At 48.8% G+C, this 25,022-nt stretch overlaps 2 long non-coding RNA genes across 3 annotated transcripts; both read right to left on the minus strand.

The window, feature by feature from the left end:
• Positions 1–1,249: 1,249 nt before the first annotated feature.
• LOC122463503 lies at positions 1,250–6,388 on the minus strand. Of its 2 annotated transcripts, none has more exons than XR_006286949.1 (2): positions 6,277–6,388; positions 1,250–5,916 (listed from the first exon to the last, which is right to left on the minus strand). It is a non-coding gene; the product is annotated as an uncharacterized LOC122463503 (long non-coding RNA). The 2 variants fall into 2 exon arrangements; XR_006286948.1 differs by having other exon boundaries at positions 1,250–5,919; positions 6,277–6,367.
• An 11,261-nt stretch (positions 6,389–17,649) lies between these two features.
• Positions 17,650–24,757, minus strand: LOC119564429. The gene is made up of 12 exons (XR_005223291.2): positions 23,839–24,757; positions 23,461–23,587; positions 22,302–23,146; positions 21,632–21,988; positions 20,307–20,445; positions 19,832–20,006; positions 19,665–19,718; positions 19,196–19,337; positions 18,702–18,893; positions 18,535–18,611; positions 17,943–17,996; positions 17,650–17,836 (listed from the first exon to the last, which is right to left on the minus strand). It is a non-coding gene; the product is annotated as an uncharacterized LOC119564429 (long non-coding RNA).
• Positions 24,758–25,022: the final 265 nt, after the last annotated feature.

Raw genomic sequence — 25,022 nt, forward strand, 5'->3', positions numbered from 1 at the left:
TGTTGTGCGTGTCCGTGTGGGAAGTGCGAAGTGTGATGGGTCAACTTGCCACCCCCTTCCCCAACACTTTAGCCCGGTCATAAACATGACCCTACCCCCTCCCTAGGGTGTTACTGACACTAAAACGACTTAAAGGCCCCCTACTTATCACTATTGGTTGGCACCCCATTGCCACCAGCACTTCTATGCTGCTGCTGGCCAAACCCTCTCCCCAAAATCTATACCCCACCCCCTACCCGGAACCCAACTGGAACCCTTACCCTATAACCTGGTCCCCAACTCTAAACCCCTGAACCAAAACTGTAGCCCAATCCTCACCCCAACCCGAACCTCCAGCTCTGAACCCAGCCCCTCTAAGCCTGACACCACTTTAAGCCAGAGCCCAGTTCCCCATTCCCAACCTGTGCAACAACAGTGCAAACCACACCCTCCTACCCCCCACCCAGGAATCCTGCTTCTTACCACCACTTGTTTTGAAATTAACCTTTTTTTCATTTGCATTCCACAAACCTTCATTCTTGTTTGATGGGTTATTTAGTTACAGGGGTATACACAATGCAACTCTTTGCTATAACATTGTAACAGGATACAGATAAGAGAAAACAGCGCAAATAACATTCCACTAGTTTTCAGGAGGTTTAAACACCCAATACATTTGAACATTTAACAATTATTTTGCTCTATACTAATACACACATCAATTGGCCTGAATACACTTTGACATAAGCTGCTCTGCCAGTGTCACACCTTGTACAAACATTACTGCAATAGCGTGTAGGGCAGAGTGACCCCGGGGGTCTGTGAGCTGGTTTCAGGGGGTCTGCAGGACACTGCAGCTGAAGCACAGAGCCCCCACACCTCCCTCAGGGCAAAAGCCCGGAGCCCCAATGCTCCCCACTCCTCAGGGCAGAACCCCAGAGCTGCCCCCCTACCCCAGCTGGGTCCTGGAGTTTTTATAGCATGTTGAGTGGGGGTGGGGGCAGTGAAGTGCTTTAGCGAGGTGGGTCACCTTTCTTATAGGGCACAAGTGCCGGAAGTCCTCCCTCCTATGCCCAAATTTTATTCCTGACCCACAAATGTTAGGGTACACTTACCCCATAGGCTAGTAGGTTTGTGCGTATTGATGACATGTATATACGCATGTTAAGTTTCCTTGTAATGTTCCTGTTAAGCCTGTGGGTACCACCTTAAAAAAAACCCTATGCCATTCTTCATTATCTGTTGGTCTAGACAGAAGGTTATAGACATATGTGTGAATACTTATTTATTTAGGTAACAAGATATAGGTTAACTTTATTTTTCTGGGTAAATGGTCTTAATATAGATGTGTTAACTTTCCTTAGCTTAACATACAGGATATGGCCTTTAGGTCTCTTGTGTTACAGCCAAGCTTACTTTAATATAAATCTCTAAACCTATTACAATAAACCAAATACTTAAACATATACGAAAAAAATATATCTATGCAAGCAAGCAGGTTAGTCCTACTGGCTACACGACTCAGAATCAGGACAAGAGGTTCTCCCATTGCATTCTCCTCTGAGCCATTCAAACCTCCTTCACTCATTAGTTTTGAGTCATATTATTTACAAAAGTTCTAGTATTGTCGTAATGGAAAAAACCAAAAAACAAACAAACCAGCCAGCCTCCCCATCTGCAAACAAGCCCATCTCAGCAGGAAAAGCCCTACAACAGACTTTGCCAACAGTTGGAAACTGGGATTTAGACTCCAAATGATCTCACTGTATTTCAGAACCATTCAAATTCCCTATCCAGGTCTGTGATACTTTCATCTCAGACCCTAAATTACTGTTTTAGGAGCAAAGAAAACAAACTGTGATCCACAAACAAAGGGCTGAGAACTCTGAATCATAGGACACATTGAGCAGTGGAACTGTAGAAAGTGGAGAAGATCAATTCTACATGGCTCAAAAAGAGGAAATACTGCTGGGGTAATTCGGCAGGTGGGAATCCCTCGACTCACCACTTCAGGTGACACAGAGGTTGAAAACACACACTCTTCCCCCCTCCCCCCAAGTCACAGAGTCACCAGGAGATGCTCTGGAACTACTCCATATGAAGCCAGTCAGGACTCTGGGGGAGCATGTCTCCTCTCTCTCAGCCCATTGTCACCAGGGCAAGAAGCTGACACAACTTCGACCTTCCTGGATCTGACCTTGAAGTATTCAGCATCCCCTTCCACAATGTGTGCTTCCCGCAGCGAGTCCGCCCGGATGGGGCTCCTGGGGAAGCCAGAGGGCCCTGCCCCCCAGCGACTCTCAGCCAGCCATTAAAAAGAAGGTTTATTATTCAACAGGAGCATGGCGTACAACAGAACTTGTTAGCACAGAAATCAGTGACTTTCGATCAAGTCCATCTTGGGGAGTCGTGGGCCAGATGCCCTGGACTCCCTCTCTTCCAGTTCCCCCAAGCAGACTGCCAGCTTCCAGCAACCCGAACTCAGACACCCCCATTGCTCCTCCTCCTTTGTCTTTGTCTCGCTTCCTGGGCAAAGAGTCACCTGGTCGCACCCCATTCCTGGGTCTCAGGTTACGAAGGGCACCGTGTGACAGGTTCAGTCACAGAGACCCCCTTGGGACTGTCACGTGATGTGCTGAAATGACCTCTGAGCCTGTTTTACCTACCAGCTTGGGACTTCCAGAACCCTGTCTTGTTGAGCCAGACATGCTAGCCTGCTGCAACACAGATCCAGGGTCTGAAGCACGCCCCCAAAGCTGCAGGCTTTAAGTGAAAACAGCTCAGTAGCTTACTTGTCTCCAGCACCCAGACACCAAGTTCCCAATGGGATCCAAACCCCCAAATAAATCCATTTTACTCTGTATAAAGCTTATACAGAGTAAATTTATAAATTGTCCACCCTCTGTAACACTAATAGAGAGATCATGGAATATCAGAGTTGGAAGGGACCTCAGGAGATCATATAATCCAACCCACTGCTCAAAGCAGGACCAATCCCCCAATTTTTTTGCCCCAGATCCCTAAATGGCCTCCTTAAGGACTGAACTCACAACCCTGGGTTTGGCAGGCCAATGCTCAAACCACTGAGCTATCCCTCCCCCAGATATGCACAGCTGTTTGCTCCCCCAGGTATTCATCACTTACTCTGGGTTTATTAATAAACAAAAATCATGTTAAGTATAAAAATCAGGATTTAAGTGGTTTCAAGTAATAACAGACAGAACAAAGTAAGTCACACAGCAAAATAAAGCAAAAACACGCAAGTCTAAGCCTAATACATTAAGAAACTGATTACAGGTAATATCTCACCCTCAGAGATGTTCCAATAAACTTCTTTCACAGATTAGACTCCTTTCTAGTCCAGGCCCGATCCTTTCACCAGGTAGTGTTAGTTCCAGCAGACATCTCAGGTGGTAAGCAGGGGATTTCTCATGACTGGCTCCCTTTGTCCTGCTCCACCCCCTTTTATAGCTTTGGCACAAGGCAGGAATCTTTTGTCTCTCTGCATCCCCACCCCTCCTTCTAAATGGAAAAGTACCAGGTTTAATATGGATTTCATTTTCAGGTGACAGTCACATGTCACTGTAAGACCCCTAATCTCCATTCCCCATGGGCTGGCCCACACATACGCAGGAAGGCTTTCAAGTAACTTAGGCCATTTACAACTGATTGTTTCTGGAGCACCGTTAATGGCCTCCACTTAATATGTTTACATCAGTGATACAAGTTTATATCTTATTCTCCTAGCTTCAGATATAGAGATAATACATGCAAACAAATAGGATGAACACTTCGTAGATTACGAGCTTTCTAATGACACCACACAAGGGGTATTTAGTATAAAGCAAATTCCAGTTCTGTCATATACATAAGCATATTTCCATAAAGCATACGGACTGCAACGTCACACAGCCTCACCAGTCTCAGACGCCTCAGCCAAAGTCATACACCCCTATTTCCACCACTGAGGTTTGGGTGCAGCACACAGGAAAACTGAAGCACACACAATATTCATGAAAAACAGTAAAACTCACATAGGCTCGACAGTAAGACTCACAAACAACATAAGGGAAAATCCCCACTTAGTCACACCCTCTATCCCTGCAACTTCTCTGTTATATTTACATTGAGAAAAATGGTACAAAACCCAACTGCTATTGAGCAGAACCCAGTGCAATGTGGGAACAACTGGGAATGAGACAATCTGTCCCTAATGGGGGAACCTGAAGACTAACAATCACTTTGTAGTAGGAAGAAAAGTATAAACGTGATGCTCCAAATTTGGTTAGACTAGGAAAAGTGATGGAGGTTGTGTCCAGTGCTGAGGAAATTTGCTAGGTTACCCGGGCCGCTACATGGGCTATTTTCTTTATTGAAAACATAGTTGTGTTTTTACATCAGGATCGCTAATTCAATCTAGCTAACTCCATGGAAAAGCCTAGTGGAGTCAAGGCCCAGGTAGATTTAACCTCCATGTACCTAGTAAAGGTCACTCCTGGTTTCCCCACCTGGGACTGATGGGCATTCTTGTTGGAGGGACGCACACTTCCATGACACAGAACAAAGGAGCTGATGAAGAACACTGTGGGCTTCACTCCAAGGAAGGGTGAGCTGCAAAAGGGAAAAGCAGAGAACTCACCTGAAGGAGCTGAGACGCCACAAGTGCTGCCTTAAAGTTCACTACTTGGGAATTAGGAAAAGGAAAAAACAACCTTTTCTGAGCCCTAGACAAGATTTTCATGGTGTTTATCTCCCTTGCAGCTTCTCTGGTGATAAATAAGAGAAGAGCTGTGATGGAAGAATTTCCCACACTCACAGCATTCATTGGGTTCTCTCTCCTGTATGGCTCCTCTGATGTGTAATAAGGCCTGAGCTCTGAGCAAAGGTTTTCCCACACTCACAGCATTCATAAAGTTACTCCCCTGTGTGGATCCTCTGATGTGTAATAAGGCCTGAGCTCTGAGCAAAGGTTTTCCCGCACTCACAGCATTCGTAGGGTCTCTCTCCTGTGTGGATCCTCTGATGTGTAATAAGGCCTGAGCTCTGAGAGAAGGTTTTCCCACACTTACAGCATTCATAAGGTTTCTGCCCTGTGTGGATCCTCTGATGTGTAATAAGGCCTGAGTTCCAAGCAAAGGTTTTCCTGCACTCACAGGATTCATAGGATTTCTCTGCTGTGTGGCTTCTCTGATGTGTAATAAAGTCTGAGCTCCAAGCAAAGGTTTTCCCGCACTCACAGCATTCATAGGGTTTTTCTCCTGTGTGGCTCCTCTGATGTGTAATAAGGGCTGAGCTCTGAGCGAAGGTTTTCCCGCACTCACAGCATTCATAGGGTTTCTCTCCTGTGTGGCTCCTCTGATGGCGAATAAGGGCTGAGCTCTGAGCGAAGGTTTTCCTGCACTCACAGCATTCATAGGGTTTCTCTCCTGTGTGGCTCCTCTGATGGCGAATAAGGGCTGAGCTCCGAGCGAAGGTTTTCCCGCACTCATAGCATTTATAGGGTTTCTCTCCTGTGTGGCTCCTCTGATGTGTAATAAAGTGTGAGCGCCTCCTGAACTTTTTCCCGCACTCACAGCATCCATAGGATCTTAATCCAGTGTGGATTCTCTGATGGCGAATAAGGTGTGAGTGCCTCCTGAACTTTTTCGTGCACTCAAAGACTGTATTTATCACTCTCTTCCGTCACGATTCTCTGCTGGGCTGTGGTTTCCTTGAGGCCTTTGTGAGTTCCCTGATAGTTAACAGATATTCCAACTTTCTGCACTGGCTGGTTTCCCTGCTGCTTCTCTGGCCTGTGCTGCCCCTGAGATCCTTTTCCCTGCTCACAACTCCTGGACACACTCCCTGTGCATCTTTGCAATAACGCCTCATGCGGTTCCACTTGCTCCTCTTCCTGCTGAGGATTCTGTTCCACGGTCTCTCTCACCATCCCATCACCTGCTCGGACAGAGAAAGAAAAACCTCAGAAACCAGAAGTGAAAAGGGGGGAGCAAACCAAGAGAATAGCTGAAGATGGAAAAAAAACAGGGACTGAATTTCCCCAAACTCTTCCCCAAAGGAGCGAGAGGAGGGGATCAATTCTGAATCCAGTTCCCATCCAAACACGCGCCAGGGAGAAGGGAGTTTCAGGAGGGAACTACTGCCAGGAGTTAGGATGGGTAGGGAGCCATGAACAGTATCTGCCCTGAGGATATGACACCTGCTGGGGACCATCCTGAACCCAGAGACCTCACAAGGTCTTTGTTGGGAATCCCAGCTGTTTCCTTCAAGCACTGAGTAGGTTTAATCATCCCTCACCCACGCGGCTGCCTCTCAGGATCTCTCTTTCCTCTGAGCCCCAGAGATCTGGGACCCACGGCTCTTCCCCTCGTTTCAGCTGGGAGATGACGTCGGGTCTGGAAACTGGAAACCCTGCCCAGGAGAAAAACGACCAGTGAGATCAGGTAACGGCAAAAGAAGAAATTACTCAACTTGTGCATCAATGATGGTTCTTTGAGATATGTCTCCCTGTGGGTGCTCCACTGTAGGTGCTAGCCCATAAAAACAGCTGTGTAGACCGGTAACTTTCCACACTACTGTGCCCTTCCACGAGTCCGATTTGTCTTGCGTACCTCCAAGTTACACCTCATTTAAAAATTACTTGCTTATAAAATCAGACATAAAAATACAAAAAAGTGTCACTGCACACCATGAATTGCTGACTTACTCATTTTTACCATATAATTACAAAATAAATAAACGAAATATAAATATTGTACTTACATTTCAGTGCATATGTCGAGGTTCCTTCCCCACTCTGTACTCTAGGGTTCAGATGTGGAGACCTGCATAAAAGACCCCCTAAGCTTATTCTTACCAGCTTAGGTAAAAAACTTCCCCAAGGTATAAACTTTGCCTTGACCTTGAACCCTATGCTGCCACCACCAAGCGTGTTAAACAAAGAGCAGGGAAAGAGTCCACTTAGAGACGTCTTCCCCCAAAATATCCCCCCAAGCCCTACACCCCCTTTCCTGGGGAAGGCTTAATAAAAATCCTCACCAATTTGTACAGGGGAACACAGACCCAAACCCTTGGATCTTAAGAACAATGAAAAAGCAATCAGGTTCTTAAAAGAAGAATTTTTATTAAAGAAAAGGTAAAAGAATCACCACTGTAAAATCAGGATGGTAAATACCTTACAGGGTAATCAGATTCAAAACATAGAGAATCCCTCTAGGCAAAACCTTAAGTTACAAAAAGACACAAAAGCAGGAATATACATTCCATTCAGCACACTTTATTTTACCAGCCATTAAACAAAAGGAAATCTAACACATTTCTAGCTAGGTTACTTACTAACTAACAGAAGTTCTGAGACTGCATTCCTGATCCGTTCCCGGCAAAAGCATCACACAGACAGAGAAACCCTTTGTTTCCCCCCCTCCAGCTTTGAAAGTATCTTGTCTCCTCATTGGTCATTTTGGTCAGGTGCCAGTGAGGTTATTTTAGCTTAACAACCCTTTACAGGTGAAAGGGTTTTGCCTCTGGTCAGGAGGGATTTTATAGCACTGTATACAGAAAGGTGCTTACCCTTCCCTTTATTTTTATGACAGCATAGTATATAGATCAGCATAAGCAAGTCGTATGAAATTTTACTTTGTACTGACTTAGCTAGTGATTTTTCCATAGCAACACTGGAAGACCTCTGCGTATCCCAGGGGTACACATACCACTGGTGTAGACACTGCAGCTCAGGCTTAAGAGACTGAGCTCCAGACCAATCTGCAACCTCTCTCTCTCTCTCTCTCTCTCTGTATTGCCTTGTTTTTTTTGCCCTGGATAGCAGCAAACTTAAGCCCAGTCTGTTTGTACCATAATTCCTGTGTCCCAAAGTGCAGTGCAGTTGTGTTCCCGTGTTCTGCTTCCCTTGGACACAGTCATTACACATTAACCTCCAGGAGACTTCCATTGTCCAGTGTGCTTCATACATATGTGGATAGTCCTTGATAATGTTTCCATGTAAATGGAGACAGGCCTATGCTACCTCAACAGGAATCACATCCCCATCCCAGAAGAGGAATTCACTCCTTCCCACCCAGGGGCTAACAAAGCAGATTGAGAGGGAAGCTGACCCATGCATATTTTTCATTAAAAAAAAAAACACTACTAAATAAAGCCGCCATTCTCCAGAGGGAGACAAGGTCAAAGTGAACGGCTAGGATAATGAACCATAAAATCACAGAAACGCACGGGGTAAAAGGACCTCAAGATGTCAACTAGTCCATCCTCCAGCCCTGAGACAGGACCAAGTATACATAGACCATTGGTCTAATCTCTTCTTAAAAACCTCCAGTGACCAAGATTCCACAACCTCTCTTGGTAACGTATTCCTGTACTTATCTATACGCACAGTTGGACAGTTTTTCCTAATATCCAAAATAAACATCCCATGCTGCAGAACAAGCCAGTTACTACTTCTCCCTACCCTAACCTTAAGCAGGAGAGGATAAGGGAAGATCAGATTTCAAGACGACGACCATGGTCAGTGGTGTCAGACAGCTGACAAGTCAAGGAGGAGGAGGGGGATGGAGTGCTGGTTCTCAGTTTCGCCTAGGGACCGGTCATTAGAGACTTCAGCAAAAGCAGCCTCAGTGAAGTGTTACAATATCTGACTCCCTGAATCCTTCCCTTCCCACCCCTCACCAGACCCCCCTGTGATGGGTTGGGTCACAGAGACCCTCTTGTCACCTGAGATGCTGGAACTACCTCTGAGCCCATTGCTCTGTCAGTTTGCGATGTCAAAAATTGCATCCCCACCCGACATAAATTGCAGCAAAAACTGTAGTGTCAACATAGTTACAGTGGCAAAAAAGTACATGAAACAGAAAACCAAGGAAATTAAAGGCCCATAAAGTACATTAAATAGAGTTAAGGATGCCTAGTGCTACCTCGTGCCCTTCCAGCATGTGGATGGTAGTGAAAAATAAAACTTCTGAAAACCAGGAAATGAAGAATTAAACTACACACCACCCCTGCAATGTAACCTTAACTCCGCCCCTAGCCCTGGAGCTGGAAAATATCACTGGGAATAGGTCAGGAAGGGTGGTGCCAAGGTTACCAAACTACCCAAGGAAGGGGCAAATTTTCCATCTCTTGAAGTCTTCAAGTCAGGACAGGATGCCTTTCTGGAAGATGTTTTTGTCAAACGCAAAGAATTCTGCGCACTACAATGGTAACTGGATGAAACTCCATAGCCTGTATTACACAGGTCAGACTAGATAACCTAATAGTCTCCCCCAGCCAAAAAATTTATTGATCAACAGAAGGAAGGACTAAGAACATGCCATTGTGTGTTTTATGTTCCTCAAATTTGAATACCAGCATTTCTCCCCATTCACTCCAGCAGTGTGCACTGTGCCAGCTGCAGCTTTAAATGAACGGTGGAGGGACTAGTTGGAGCAGCTGGGCAGAGCTGTGCCACGAAGAGAGGTGCACGTGAAACTGGAAGGAACAGGTATTCCTCATTTCAGTGCTGAGTGGTGTAGGCAGCATCAATAAAGGCGCACAAGGGCGTGTTCTTTCCAAAAGGATTGTCAGCAGGCTGGTGCTGTACATGCTAGGGATCTCCGGGGCTCAGTAAGGGGTAAGTGAAGGCACGGACTCGGAAGGAATCCTCACTGGAAGCGTAAAGTGTTGGTGACATTATGAAAGTCTGAGATGGATTGTGTGCAGTAGACTCAGTGTCTGAGTGCTGGCCAGGGGTAGGCAGCTTCCGTTCCCTACATCGGACCTAATCCCTAATTTTGCCTTAACAAAGAGACGGTGTTAGCATTTGTGCTGTCCTGCGCCTGTGCTCTGCTCCCAAAGTGTTCTGTAGCGGGGAGGGTCGAGTGTTAGTCTGTCTGTCATTGGCCTGTCAGGGGGTTGCTGTAACAGGGCAAAACTGAGGGTGCAATGTGAACCTTAACTCTTCATTTCTCCTTCTAAGAACCGAGGGGACAGGAATCCTTACCCAGCGAGATCACGTTCTCACAGTTCTCCCGTGTGACGTCTCCGTAGACGGCTCTCTGAGCGGGGTCCAGCAGAGCCCACTCTTCCTCAGTGAAATACACAGCCACCCCTCGAAAATCACCGGCTCCTGAAAGAGCAAGAGCCCCCCACTCTGCACCTGCTGCCCAGTGACAACCCCACCATTCACACGACATGTTGTGTGTCTTGCGTGCCGTTTTGTGCGTCGTGTTGTGAGTTTGTGTGTCAGCGTGTCTTGCGTGCCGTTTTCTCGTGTGACATGTTTTGTGTTGTGTTGTGAGTTTGTGTGTCAGCGTGTCTTGCGTGCCGTTGTCTCGTGACATATTTTGCGTGTGACGTGTTGTGTCATGTTGTGTGTGTTGTGTGTTTCCTTGAGTGTGTGTCCGTGTCATGTGTGAGATGTGTTTTGTGTATATGTGACATGTCATTGTGTTTGTGAGACGTGTTGTGTGTCATGTTGTGTGTGCGTGTTGTGTGTTGGTTTCTCATGTTGTGTTGTGTGTGTCGTGTTGTGTTGGTTTCTCGTGTTGTGTGTGAAGTTGTGTGTCTGTTGTGTGCCATTGTGTGTGTGTGTGATGGGTTGTGTGTCGTTGTGTCTCATTGTGTGTGACGTGTGTCGTGTTCTACGTGTTGTGTGCCGTGTTGTGTGTTGTCTTGAGTATTGTGTTGAATTTGCGTGTGACGCATTGTGTGTTGGTGTCATGTGTTGTGTGATTTTTGTGTCGTGTTGTGTGCCGATTTGTGTGTCGTGTGACGTGTGTGTCATGTTGTGTGTTTCCTTGAGTGTTGTGTGTCGGTGTCCCCTGATGTGTGTGTGTGTGTGTGAGAGTTGTGTTTGTGTGTGATGTGTTGTGTGTCATGTTCTCTGTGTGTGAGACGTGTTGTGTGTCGTGTTGTGTGTCGCCTTAAGTGTGTGTGAAGTGTTCCGTTGTGTGTCATGTTGTGTTGTGTTCCATTGTGTGTCATGTTGTGTTGTGTTCCATTGTGTGTGTCGTGTTATGAGTTTGTCAGTGTCGTGTGTTGTGTGTGATGTTTTCTGTGTCTGTTGTGTGCCGTTTTGTGTCTCCTGTGACGTGTTGTGCGTGTGTGAGGTGTTTGTGTCGTTTTGTGTGTATGTTTCGGTGTCCTGTGTTGTGTGTGTGATTTTGTGTGTCATGGTGTGTTGTGTGTCGTGTGAGATGTTGTGTGCTTGTGTGTCAGTGTCGGGTGTTGTTTGTGACTTGTGTTGTGTGCCATTTTGTGTTTTGTGCGACGTGTTTTGCGTGACGTGATGCGTGACGTGTGCCATTTGCGAAGTGCGACATGTCGTGTGTGTTTGTTGTGTGTGTGTGTGTGTCGGTGTCGTATGTGATACTTTCCATGTCCTGTTGTGTGTGTATTGTGTTGTGTGCCATTTTGGGTGTGGTATGAGGTATTGTTTGTGTGTATCGGTGTCGTGTGGTGTGTGTAATGTTTTGTGTGATGTGTGTCGTGTGAGGTGCCGTTTTGTGTGTCGTGTTCTGTGTTGTGCGTCGGGTCGTGTGTGTCGTGTGTTGTCTTGAGGGTTGTGTTGTGTTGTGTGTGTGATTTTTGTGTCATGTTGTGCCATTGTGTGTTGTGTTGTGTGTGTGATTTTTGTGTCATGTTGTGCCGTTGTGTGTTGTGTGAAGTGTTGCGTGTCGGTGTCATGTGTTGTGTGTGACCTTTGTGTGTTCTGTTGTGTGCTGTTTTGTATTTCATGCGACATGTTGTTTGTGACGTGCGACTTGCGACGTGTGAAGCGCAACGTGCTCTGTGTGCGACGTGTGGTGTGTGTGACATACAACGTGCAACGTGCTGTGCATGACGTGCGACATGCTCCATGCACCGTGCATGTGACATGCTGTGTTATGTGTTACGTGCAACGTGCGACATATTGTGCGTGACGTATGACGTGCGACGTGCAAAGTGTGACGCATGACATATGTGTGACGTACGACGTGCTATGTGTGCCATTTGCGACATGCGACGTCTCGTGTGTTGTGTGTGCGTCAGTGTCGTGTCTTGTGTGTGACATTTTGCGTGTGATGCTTTGTGTTTTGTGTTGTGGGTGTGTTGTGTACCATTTTCTGTGTCATTTGAGGTGTTGTGTGTTGTGTTGTGTGTGTCGGTGCAAAGTGTGACTTGTGCATGACGTGCGACGTGCCATGTGTGTGATGTTTTGTGTGTCACTTTGTGTGTTTTGTGTTGTGTACATTTTGTCATGAGTGTTGTGTGCGATTTGTGTGTTGTGTGTGTGACAGGTTGTGCGACATGTTGTACGTGTGCGAAGTGTGACTTGTGCATGACCTGCAACGTGTCGTGTGTGTTGGTCATGTGATGTTTTCTGTGTGATGTTGTGTGCCATTTTGTGGGTCTTGTGAGGTGTTGTGTGTGTGTGTGTGTGTATCAGTGTCATGTGTTGTGTACAAGTCTCACGTGCGTAGCATGTGCGACGCGTGTCATTTTGTGTTGTCTTGAGTGTTGTGTTGAGTGTGTGTAACGTGTTGTGTGTCATGTTATTTGTGTGTGTCGGTGTTATCTGTGATTTTTGTGTGTCTTGTGTGCCACTTTGTGTGTCGTGTCACGTGTTGTGTGTTTCCTTGTTTGGTGGGCGTTGTGTGTGTCGGTGCCGTGTGTTGTGTTTGTGTGCATAATGTTTTGTGTGTGATACTTTGTGTCGTATTGTCTGTGTGCCATTGTGTGTGTCAGGTGAGGTATTGTGTGTTTGTGTTGGTGCCGTGTGTTGTGTGTGACTTATGTGTGGTGTTGTGTGCCGTTTTGTGTTTCATGCGACGTGTTCTTCATGAGGTGCGACGTGCTGGGTGTGCGACACTTTGTGTGTGACGTGTTGTGCGTGACGCGCGAGGTGTGACGTGCAACGTGCTGGGTGTGCAACGCGTTGTGTGCGTGACATTCAACATGTGACATGTGCGTGACGTGCAACGTGTGACGTGCGAGGTGTGACGTGTGACGCGTCGTGTCTGTGACGTGCAACGTGTGACGCGTCGTGTCTGTGACGTGAGGTGCGATGCAGGACGTGGTGTGTGATGCGCAACGTGCGTCTCATGTGCGACGCGCAACGTGCCTGTCTCATGTGTGATGTTTTGTGTGATGCTTTCCGTGTCATGTTGTGTGTTGTGTTGTGTGCCGTTGTGTCGTGTGAGGTGTATGTCATGTTGCGTGTGTGTCAGTGTCATGTGTGTAATGTTTTGTGTGTGATATTTTGTCATATCATGTCACGTGTGTGTGTTGTGTTGTTTGCCACTCTGTGTGTTGGGTGAGGTGTTGTGTGTCGGTGCCATGTGTTGTGTGCGACTTGGGTGTTGTGTTGTGTGCTGTTTTGTGTTTCATGCGACGTGTTGTGTGTGATGTGCAAGGTGGGATGCGCTGGGTGTGCGACGTGTTGTGTGTGTGTGACATGCAACGTGTGACGTGTTGTGCCTGACGTGCGAGGTGCGACGCAGGACGTGGTGTGTGCGTGACATGCAACGTGCGATGTGTTGTGCCTAACGTGCGAAGCGTGACATTCGAGCGACGTGTGCGCGACGCATTGTGTGTTTGACATACGTACGACGTACGGCATGCGACATGGTGTGTGTGTTGTGTGGCATTTTGTGTGTTGTGTGAGTTATGTGTTTGTGTCGGTGTCATGTGTTCTGTGTGATTTTGTGTGTGTCGTTGTGTGCCGTGTGTTGTGTTGTGTGCAGTTTTGTGTGTCGTGTACCTTTTGTGTGAGGTGTTGTGTGTTTGTGTCAGCATCGTGTGTTGTGTGTGACTTTTGCGTGGCGTGCTGTGTGCGCGATGCGTTGTGTGTGTGACATGAAATATGCGACATGCGATGTGCTGTGTCCCATTTGCGACGTGGGATGTATTGTGTGTTTGTTGTATGTGTGTAATGTTTGTCTGTGATGTGTTTGTTGCATTGTGTGTGTGTTTCCGTGTCGTCTGTTGTGTGCTTAGCGTGTGATGCTTTCTGTCACGTTGTGTGTGTGTGTTGTGTACCGTTGTGTGTCGTGTAAGGTGTTGTATGTCATGTTCTGTGTGTGTTTCGGTGTCGTGTGTGATTTTTTCTGTAGTCTTGTGTGGGTGTGGTGTGCCGTTGTATGTTGGGTGAGGTGTGTGTTTGTGTTAGTGTCGTGTGTTGCATGTGACTTGTGTGGTGTGTGCTGTTGTGTTTCGTCCGTATTGTGCATGATGTGCGACACGCAACGTGCTGAGTGTGTGACGCGCAACGTGTTGTGCTTGATGTGCAACGTGACACATTGTGCAACATGCTGTGTGCGCAACACATTGTGTGTGTGTGAAATGCAACGTGCGACGTGTCGTTTGTGTGTCGTGTGTTGTGTGTGTCATGTTTTCTGTGTCGCGTTTTGTCTGTGTTGTGTGCCGTTGTGTGTGTCGGGTGAGGTGTCGTGTATTTGTGTCGGTGTCGTGTGCTGCATGTGACTTGTGTGTTGTGTTGTGTGCCATTTTGTGTTTCGTGCGACACATGACATTCGATATGCTGTGTGCATGACGTGCAACGTGGTGTGCGTGATGTGCAACATGCAATGTGTGACACACATCATGCAATGTGCTGTGTGTGCAACACGTGTGTGATATGCAACGTGCGACGTGTTGTGTGTGACATGCGATGTGTGTGCAACTTGTGACGTGAGACATGCTGTGCGTCTCATTTGCGACGTGTCGTGTGTGTGTGTGTTGGTGTCATGTTGTCTGTCGTGTTTTGTGTCGCATTTTGTCTGTGTTGTGTGCCGTTTTGGTGTCGTGTTGTCCGTGTTGTGTTCCGTTTTGTGTGTCGTGTGAGGTGTTGTGTGTTTGTGTATCGGTGTCATGTGTGACTTGTGTGTTGTGTTTGTGCCGTTTTGTGTTTCGTACGATGTGCTGTTTGCGACGCATTGTGCAACATGCTGCGTGTGCCATTTGTGACGTGCCGTGGGTGTGTGTTGGTGTCGTGTCTGGTGTGACCTTTTGTGTCGTGTGCGTTGTGTTGTGTGGCGTTTTGCGTGTCGTGTTGGTGTCGTGTGTCGTGTCTGGTGTGACCTTTTGTGTCGTGTGCGTTGTGTTGTGTGGCGTTTTGCGTGTCGTGTTGGTGTCGTGTGTCGTGTCTGGTGTGACCTTTTGTGTCGTGTGCGTTGTGGTGTGTGGCGTTTTGCGTGTCATGTGAGGTGTCGTGTGTCGGTGTCGTGTCTTCTGTGTGATCTTTTGTGTCGTGTTGTGTGCGTTGTGTTGTGTGACGTTTTGCATGTGATGTGAGGTGTTGTGTGTTTGTGTGTCAGTGTCATGTGTTGTGTCGTGTTGTGTGAGCGACATGCGAGGTGCTGTGTGTGCCATTTTGCGACGTACGAAGTGTCGTGTGTGTGATTTTTTGTGTGTGATGCTTTCCCTGTCGTGTTGTGTGTGTGTTGCGTTTCATGCTGTTTTGTGTCATGTGAGGTGTGTGCGCGCGCGTCGATGTCGTGTTTTGTGTGTGACATCCTACACGCGGTGTGCGACATGCATGCAATGCGCGACGTGTGACGTCCGGCGGGCGATGTTCGACGTGCTGTGCGCGCGACCTGTTGTGAGTGTGACACGCCACGTGTGACACGCAAAGTGCTGTGTGCGCCACATGCAATGTGTCGTGTGTGTTTCCTTGAGTGCCGTGTGCGCGTCGGTGTCGTGTGTGTTTCCTTGAGTGTCGTGTGTCATGGTGTGTGCGTCGGTGTCGTGTGTGTGTGACGTGTTTTGTGTCGTGCTGTGTTGTCTTGAGTTTTGTGGTGTGTGTGTCGTGTTGTGTTGATGTCATGTGTGATGTGTGTCGTGTTGTGTGTCTCATGTTTTCTGTGTGATTTGTGTCATATGCCTTTTGTGTGTCGTGGTGCGTGAGGTGTGTGTGTGTGTGTGTGTGTCTGGGTGTCATGGGTGATTTTTCTGTCGTGTTCTGGGTCATATGATGTGTTGTGTGTGTGACGTGTCGTGTGTGTTTCCTTGAGTGTTGTGTGTCCGTGTCGCGTGACCTTTTGTGTGCCATTTTGTGTGTCATGTGACAGGTTGTGTTGTGTGTGTGATGTGTTGTGTGCCTGTGTGCGCGTGCAATGTGTTGTGCGTGTGCGGCGTATTATGTACAACGTGCAGTGCGAGGTGCAACGTGGTGCGTCATGTTGTGTGTGTGTCCATGTCATGTGTGTCGGTGGCTTGTGTTGTAGTTTGTCGCATTGCTTGAAACAGTGACACTGTGTGGCCACTCAGTGTAATGAAGAAACAATTTCCCTCAAGGAGCAAGAGTGACACTAGGTGGCCACTCAGGGTATTGCACAAAGCATTTCCCTCATGGAGCAACACTGACAACGTTCGGCCAATCCAGATATTGCACAAAGCATTTCCTTCGTCGAGGCACAGTGACACCGGGTGGCCAATCCACTAATGCACAAACTGTTTCCTTTATGAAATGACAGTGAGGATGGGCGCTGAATCCCAGTTATGCACAAAGCATTTCCCTCAGAGCAATGGTAACACACGGTGACCTGTCAAAGTAATGCACAAAACCTCTCTCTCACAGCACGGCTGTGACATTCGGTGGCCATCTGGAGCAATGCAGGGGGTGTCTGCCTTGGAGCAGGAGTGACACCCGGTGGCCAGTGGGGGTAACGTACAGAGAGAGCCCTCTGGGGGCAGTAAGCGCAGGGGTTAGGACGCAGGAGCCTGAGCTGTAGCAGGTCAGTCTGGAGTGCTGGGCAGAGTCCTGGACCCTCCACATGCCATGGGTGGTGCTACCTGGTGAGTGCAGACACAGGCCGAGGGCTACTCTCAGACCCCTCCTCACGTCCTCTGCTGAATGTGGCCTGCTTTAGAGAGGACGACGAGACTGGCATGACCAAGGAAGCTCACCCAGTGATACAGAAGGAAGAGACACTTGAGGACTAAGCATCTCTTGTTACAGTCAAGTTGCTCTCCACGAAGTTACTGGACTTCAGGAAGATTCCATAGCACCTGACAATTCCTTGAGAGGGTAATAAAGGATTGCCCCACGTTTATTGTGCTCCAGTTAGATGCAGAGGTCTTTTCTCAGGGGCCCCACTCTGGGACAGGTTTGACCCTCTGCTGGGATGCCACCTGATGTACTGGGATTTCACTGAGCCTGACTGCTCCACTAGCCTGGGCTCCCTCTCCCTGTTTTGCTCACTTAGGGCTCTCCAGCCTCTGGCAGCACACGCACGTAAGTAGGGACGCAGCAGCTGTAGAATCACACGGAGTCTGTAAACAGCTCTCTACAAGAAGACTCCGCTAGGAAATCGCCCAGCACTCAAATGCAGTTCCCCTCTGGAAAGTACACTCAAAATAATACTGTCTTGAGCTGCTGCAAAATCTATACAACGTATGCTCATAAATTCAATGTGGAGGAAGATATGCACAACTTGACCTCCCCCCCCCCCCTCCACTGAAAGTTGCACAAACTGGGTTTAATAATAAATAATAATAAACAAAAACATGTTTAAACTATAAAAGGTAGATTTTAAGTGATTATAAGGGATAGCAAACAGAAGAAGGCAGATTACTAAGCAAATACAAATACACACGCATACTAAGCCAAAGATCTTAAAGAGACTGGATTCAAGAAGTAATTTCTCATCCTAAATTTCTTTAGGCAAGTTGAAGAGTTTCTGTAGCTTAGACTTCCAGTTGTTTCTCCTCACAGACTAGACTCCTGTCTTAGTCTGGACTCAGCCCTGGACTTCCCCCTTCTCAGTTCCTTTGTCTCTTCAGGTACTTTCAGCAGCCTTTCTACTGCCCTGCGTGATTTTCATCCGCTCCGACTTCTCCATGGCTCCCGAGACCTCACCTCTTGGAACGCACACGTACCCCTGTCCTACAAAGGGAGACAGCACCAGGAGAGGAGAGGAGAGAGAGACTGAGAAAGTTGGCCAACACACTGGAGAAGAGAGAAAAACATGGGAGGAAGGCAAGCAACTCACCAGCTGGAGTCATCCTCTTCGATGCAACCTTCTGCTGCGGAGGAGACACCGTTCCTGGCCAGAGAAATGAGCAGCCCCTGAAAATGAGGAGCTTGTCTCTCTCGTAACCACAGCTGGTCAGGAACCATTTCTTACAAACCCAGCCCCAGCTAACGGGGCGTCCCTACCTGGAGCCAGGCGGGCCGTGAGCAAAGCCTTAACCAACCAGACACTTATCTCACTGACAGTAGCAACTGCTCCACTGACAACTGGACGGCTCCTGCCTTGCATCAACCATGCTCACGGGCTCACTGCTCTCACTTGCTTTCCATCCGATGAGGGAGTGAATACATTGGACCCACTCAATGAACAGAGACCGAGTTAACACCGACAGTCACCACTCCACTCTCGCACGCACTGCCCTGCATGGTTTTCTTCCCCTCCTATTTCTCCATGCCTCCCGAGACATAGCCTGTGGGGATGCACACCTAGAGTGCCTGCCCATGTCCTGTGAAGGGAGACAGCGCAAGGAAAGGGGGAGGGGGAGAGTGTGTGTTGGCCAACATACTGGAGGAGACAGAGAAAAAAAAAAAAAAAAAAAAAAGCAACTCACCACCCGGAGTCATCCTCCTAGATGTAACCTTCTGCTGCGGACGCAACACCGGTCCTGACTAGAGAAATGAGCAGCCTCTGAAAATGGGGACATTTTCTCCCTTGTGACCACAGCTAGTCAGGAACCTTTTTTTACAAACCCAGCCCTACCTTACGAGGCTTCCCTACCTGGACTCAGGGGGGGCTTGAGCAGATACCTCACCAAACCAGGCACTTATCTCACGGACAGTGGCGGCTGCTCGGCTCCCAGATGGACAGCTCTTGCCTGGCATCAACAATGATCACAGGCTCGCTGCTCTCACTCACTTTCCATCGCATGAGAGCAGTAGACTCTGATGCTTAACTTCTTTTTCCTTGGTACTAAACCCAGCACAAGGGGAAAAAAACACAAGTAAGTTACCATCTCAGTCGGAAACATCTCGTAGGCTCCTCTTTTCGCCCCTCCGACATGGCGGCGCTCCGCCCTCAACCCTCTTCCATTACACATTTTTGCATTACAGCCAAAAACCACCCCTTGCGAGGGCACCTGACATAGTCACTCTGCACAGCAGACTATGGCCCCTCCCAAGCCTTAATACCACAGAGCCCCATACCCATCGAGGAAGCACACGGCCTGTGAAGAATACTACAGCGAGTACAGATGAGGAATTCAAAGCACTGACCTCTTACTCAGAGCCAATTAAGCAGGAGGAAGAAAGCTGAGGTCTCTTCATGTCTGCTTAGAAGGATGTCCAAGCTGCTCAGGTACACCTCGGCCATTTCTCCTCCGGCTCAGGCTCCTGGAGAATTCCTCTGCGAGAGTAGCTGCAAAAGCCAAGCATGAGCTATCATTAAACAAAGCTCTATTGGTGCTGGAAATCCTGCCCTCATCCATGCATTGGCCCCACTCGATGAACAGAGACAGAGTTAACACCGACAGTCACTGCTCCACGCTCGCACCCGCTGCCCTGCATCATTGCTGTCCACTCCTACTTCGCCATGGTTCCCGAGACCTCACTTGTGGGAATGCACATCTACCCATGTCCTATGAAGGGAGATGGCACAAAGACAGGAGAGAGAGAGAGTTGGCCAACACACTAGGGAAGAGAGAGAGACAGAGAGAAAAACATGGGAGGAAGGCAAGCAACTCACCACCTGGAGTCATCCTCCTTGATGCAACCTTCTGCTGCGGAGGACACACTGCTCCTAGCCAGAGAAATGAGCAGCCTCTGAAAATGGGGCCCTTGTCTCTCTCGTAACCACAGCCGGTCAGGAACCATTTCTTACAAACCCAGCCCCAGCTTACGGAGCATGCCTACCTGGAGCCAGACAGGCTGTGAGCAGAGACCTCACCAAACCAGACACTTCTCAATGACAGTAGTGACTGCTCACTGCTAACTGGACGGCTCCTGGCTTGCATAAACAATGCTCACGGGCTCACTGCTCTCGCTCGCTTTCCATCCAAATAGGGGAGTAAATTCTGACGTTTGATTTCTAAACCCAGCACAAGGAGGAAAAACAAATAAGTTACCATCTCAGTCGGGAATGTCTCATAGGCTCCTCTTTTTGCGTCTCTGACACGGCGGCACTCCATCCCGAACCCTCCTCCCCATTACGCCTTTAATACTCCAACTAAAAAGCACCCCTTGCAACTGCACCCGAAATAATCACTCTGGACAGCAGACTATGACCCCTCCCCAGCTGTAATCTCACAGAGCCCTGTACCCAACAAGGAAGCACACATACTGTGAAGAATACTACAGGGAGTACAGATGAGGAATTCAAAGCACTTACCGCTTACTCGCAGCCAGTTAAGTGGGAGGTAGAAAGCGGAGGACTCTTCATGTCTGCTTAGAAGGATGTCCAAGCTGCTCAGGTACACCTCTGCCACTTTCTCCTCCGGCTAGGGCTCCTGGACAATTCTTCTGCGAAGCTGCAAAAGCCAAGCATGAGCTCTCATTATACAGAGCTCTATTGGTGCTGGAAATCTTGCCCTCATCCAGGCCTCCCTCTTCCATGCCCCATCTACATCGGCCCCACTCAATGAACAGAGACCGAGGTAACACAGAGAGTCACCGCTCCACTCTCTTGCCCACTGCCCTGCATGGTTTTTGTCCCCTCCTGCTTCTCCGTGGCTCCCGAGACATAGCCTGTGGGGATGAACACCTAGCATGCCTGCCCCTGTCTTACAAAGGGTGTCATAAATATAAAGGGAAGGGTAAACACCTTTAAAATCCCTTCTGGCCAGAGGAAAAACCCTTTCACCTGTAAAGGGTTAAGAAGCTAGGATAACCTCACTGACACCTGACCAAAATGACCAATGAGGAGACAAGATACTTTCAAAAGCTGGGAGGAGGGAGAAACAAAGCCTCTCTCTCTCCCCCTCTGACTATGTGACACGTTTGCCGGGGACAGAACAGGAATGGAGTCTTAGAACTTAGTAAGTAATCTAGCTAGAAATGCGTTAGATTCTGATTTCTTTAAATGGCTGAGAAAATAAGCTGTGCTGGAGGGAATGGATATTCCTGTTTTTGTGTCTTTTTGTAACTTAAGGTTTTGCCTAGAGGGATTCTCTATGTTTTGAATCTAATTACCCTGTAAGGTAGTTACCATCCTGATTTTACAGAAATGATTCTTTTTACTTTTTCTTCTATTAAAATTCTTCTTTTAAGAAACTGAATGCTTTTTCATTGTTCTTAAGATCCAAGGGTTTGGGTCTGTGGTCACCTATGCAAATTGGTGAGGATTTTTAATCAAACCCTCCCCAGAAAGGGCGGGGGTAATGTTTGGGAGAACTTTGGGGGGGGAAGACGTTTCCAAAAGGAACTCTTTCCTAATAATAATAATAATACCGGTTAGACGTTTGGTGGCAGCAGCAAAAGTCCAAGGGCAAAAGGTAAAATAGTTTGTACCTTGGGGAAGTTTTAACCTAAGCTGGTAAAAGTAAGCTTAGGAGGTTTTCATGCAGGTCCCCACATCTGTAACCTAGAGTTAAGAGTGGGGAAGGAACCTTGACAAAGGGAGACAGCACGAGGAGAGGAGAGGAGAGAGTCAGTCAACAGACTAGAGAAGAGAGAGACAGAGAAAAAAAAAACATGGGAGGAAAGCAAGCAACTCACCACCTGCAGTCACCTTCCTCAATCTAATCTTCTGCTGCAGAGGATACACTGCTCCTGGCCAGAGAAATGAGCAGTCCCTGAAAATGGGGACCTTGTCTCCCTCATAACTACAGCTAGTCAGGAACATTTTCTTACAAAGCCACCCCAGCTAACGGGATGTCGCTACCAGAAGCAAGGTGGGCCACAAGCAGAGCAATCACCAAAACAGGCACTTATCTCACTGACAGCGGCAGCTGTTCTGTTCCCAACTGGACGGCTTTTGGTGGCATCAACAATGCTCAGTGTCTGGTTGCTCTCGCTCGCTTTCCATCGCATGAGGGCAGTAGACTCTGACACGTGACTTCTTTTCCCTTGGTACTAAACCCAGCACAAGGGGAAAAAACAAACATGTTACCATCTCAATCGGCAACGTCGCATTGGCTCTTCTTTTTGTCTCTCCCACACAGCGGGGCTCCGCCCTCAACCGTCCTCTCATTACACCTTTAGCATTACTACCAAAAAGCAGCCCCTTGCAACGGCAACCGAACTAGTCACTCTGCACAGCACAACTCTGGTCCCTTCTCCAGCCTTAATGCCACAAAGCCCTGTACCAAACGGGAAAGTACATGGCCCGTGAAGAATACTACAGCGAGTACGAATGAGGAATTCAAAGCACTGACCGCTTACTCACAGCCAGTTAAGCGGGAGGCAGAAAGCTGACGACAGTTCATGTTTCCTTAGAAGGATGGCCAAGCTGCTTAGGTACACCGCTGCCATTTCTCCTCCGGCTAGCGCTCCTGGACAATTACTCTGCAAGAGCAGCTGCAAAAACTAAGCATGAGCCATCACTCAACAAAGCTCTATTGGTGCTTGAAATCTTGCTCTCAGCCCTGCCTCCCTCTTCCATCCCATCTACATGAGCCCCACCCGATGAACAGAGACTGAGTTAACACAGACAGTCACTGCTCCACTCTCGCACCCACTGCCCTGCATGATTTTCGTCCCCTCCTACTTCTTCCTGGCTCCCGAGACCTCACCTGTGGAAAGCTACGTGTGTCCTATGAAGGGAGACAGCACAAAGAGAGGAGAGGAGAGACAGAGAGCGAGAAAGTTGGCCAACACACTAGAGAAGAGAGAGAGACACACACAGAGAGAAAAACATGGGAGGAAGGCAAGCAACTCACCACCTGGAGTCATCCTCCTAGATGCAACCTTCTGCTGCATAGGACACACTTCTCCTGCCCAGAGAAATTATAAGCCCCTGAAATTGGGGATCTTGTCTCCCTCATAACCACAGCTAGTCAGGAACCTTTTCTTAGAAACCCAGCCCCACCTTACAGGGCTTCCCTACCAGGAGCAAGGTGGGCCGTGAGCAGAGCAATCACTAAAACAGACATTTATCTCACTGACAGTAGCAGCTGTTTCGCTCCCAGTTTGGTGGCTTTTGCTTGGCATCAACAATGTTCAGGATCTCATCGCTCTTGCTCGCTTTCCATCGCATGAGGGTAGTAGACTCTGATGCGTGACTTCTTTTTCCTTGGTATGAAACCCAGCAGAGTGGGGGGAAAAAAAAATTTGCATCCCCATCTGCAATGTCACATCGTCTCTTCATTTCACATCTCCCGTATCCCACGGCTCCGCCCTCAACCCATCTCCCTTTACTACTTTACAACTGCAACTCGAAGGCTCCCACAGTAACGGCACCCAAAATGGTCACTTTGTTCAGGAGACTCTTGTCGCTTCCTCAGCCTTAATTTCAGAGCCTCGTAGCCAACAAGGAAGCACACAGCCTGTGAAGAATACTACAGCGAGTACAGATGAGGAATTGAAAGCACTGATCTCCTACTCACAGCCAGTTATGCAGAAGGCAGAAACATGAGGACTGTTCATGTTTCCTTAGAAGGATGTTCAGGCTGCTCAGGTCCACTTCTGCCATATTCTCGTCCAGCTAAGGCTCCTGGACGATTCCTCTGCAAACTAATAAAGCGAAGCAACAACTATCACTACATAGAGCTCTATCGGTGCATTTAATCTTGCCCTCATCCCTGCCTCCCTCTCCCATTCCAGGTTGTGAAGGTTGCAGCGGACTAGGACGTGGCGGGGGACGGGGGCGCAGGCTGGGGAAGGTTGCGGGGGTGTGGGGTGCGGGCTGGGGGCACTGGCTGAGACATGCCGGTACCCAACATACCCAGGAGGCAGCACTTTGAAAACAACTCCTCCCAGGGTACCTCACTCTTGACGGAAGCGACTCGCGCAGAACGAAGCCGAGTCCCCTAGTGGACCGCGGTTGGTTTCCAGACCGCTGATATCACTTCCTCTTCCCGCTACTTCCATTTCTGGCTCCGCCCTGCAAACGGAAGCTGTAATACCATAAGAGCCTCCTGCCCAAACACAAGGCACTCGGCACAGGACACTGCCTCTCCCATCGGTGCCGAAGGCTCTGCAGTGGCTGATGGGAGATGTAGGCCGGGGCACACTCCATCTCCCACAAGGCACTGCTTCATTTCTTCCCTCCGCCTCCTTCCCACCCCCAGCGAGCCTTAGCTGGGCACATGGCAATAGTGGGGGCTGTGGATGGGCGCCGAGGGTCGCTGGCTTACGGAGGGGGGCGTCCAGAGGAGGATTTAGGCTGACGGTCAATTGGGGGGCAGATGGGAGATAAGCAGAGGGATTGGGGCTCCTGGCAGTTTCGGGATGTTGGGTTGTGGCTAGGCCCATCTGGGTTGAAGTGGAGACAGGTTGCTTTAGGACCCGCTCAGGGGATATGGGAATGGGCAGGAGCAGGAGGGATGCAGGGGCTTGGGGAGATGAGAGGATTTTTGGATAAGGAGGATTCGGGGGCAGGTGCCCTGGGGGAAGGGAATGAGAGGGATTAGGGGGCTTTATCTAGGTGATTGGGGGAGGGTGTGAGTGCCTGGAGTTAGGGGAGCAGGAGATGAAGTGAAGTGGTTTAAGAGGTGGAAACTGAGGCATGTAGGCCAGGAAGGAGAAGCAGAGTTGATGAGGGGGTGGGGGTGGGTAAGGGTACTCCACTGTAACCTACTGTCCCCAGTCCTGGAAGGGGTGACCCCAGTGGCAGCACAGCTCAGGGATGCTCAGGGCCAGTGCAAGGATGTTTCGCACACTCGGCAAAACTTCCACCTTGCGCCCGCCCTTCCCCTTGGGGGCCCTGTGGCAGCTCCGCCCCCCGCCTCCGCCCTGAGGTGTCCCCCCCCCCAGCCAGCTCCCAGCCGCCGCTCCCTCTCCCTCCCCTGGGGCCGGGGAGCCGTGCAGCAACTCCCCACCGCCTCCTCCCTTCCCCTCAGCCCGGGGAGCCGCACGCGGCAACTCCCCGCCATGCGGCAGCTCCCCATCCAGTTCACCTCGACTCCGCCTCGCTGCTCCGCTTCTCCTGCCTCCCAGGCTTGCGGCG

This window comes from Chelonia mydas, chromosome 21 (genome assembly GCF_015237465.2).
Source record: "Chelonia mydas isolate rCheMyd1 chromosome 21, rCheMyd1.pri.v2, whole genome shotgun sequence".
In the NCBI taxonomy this organism is placed as follows: Eukaryota; Metazoa; Chordata; order Testudines; family Cheloniidae; genus Chelonia; species Chelonia mydas.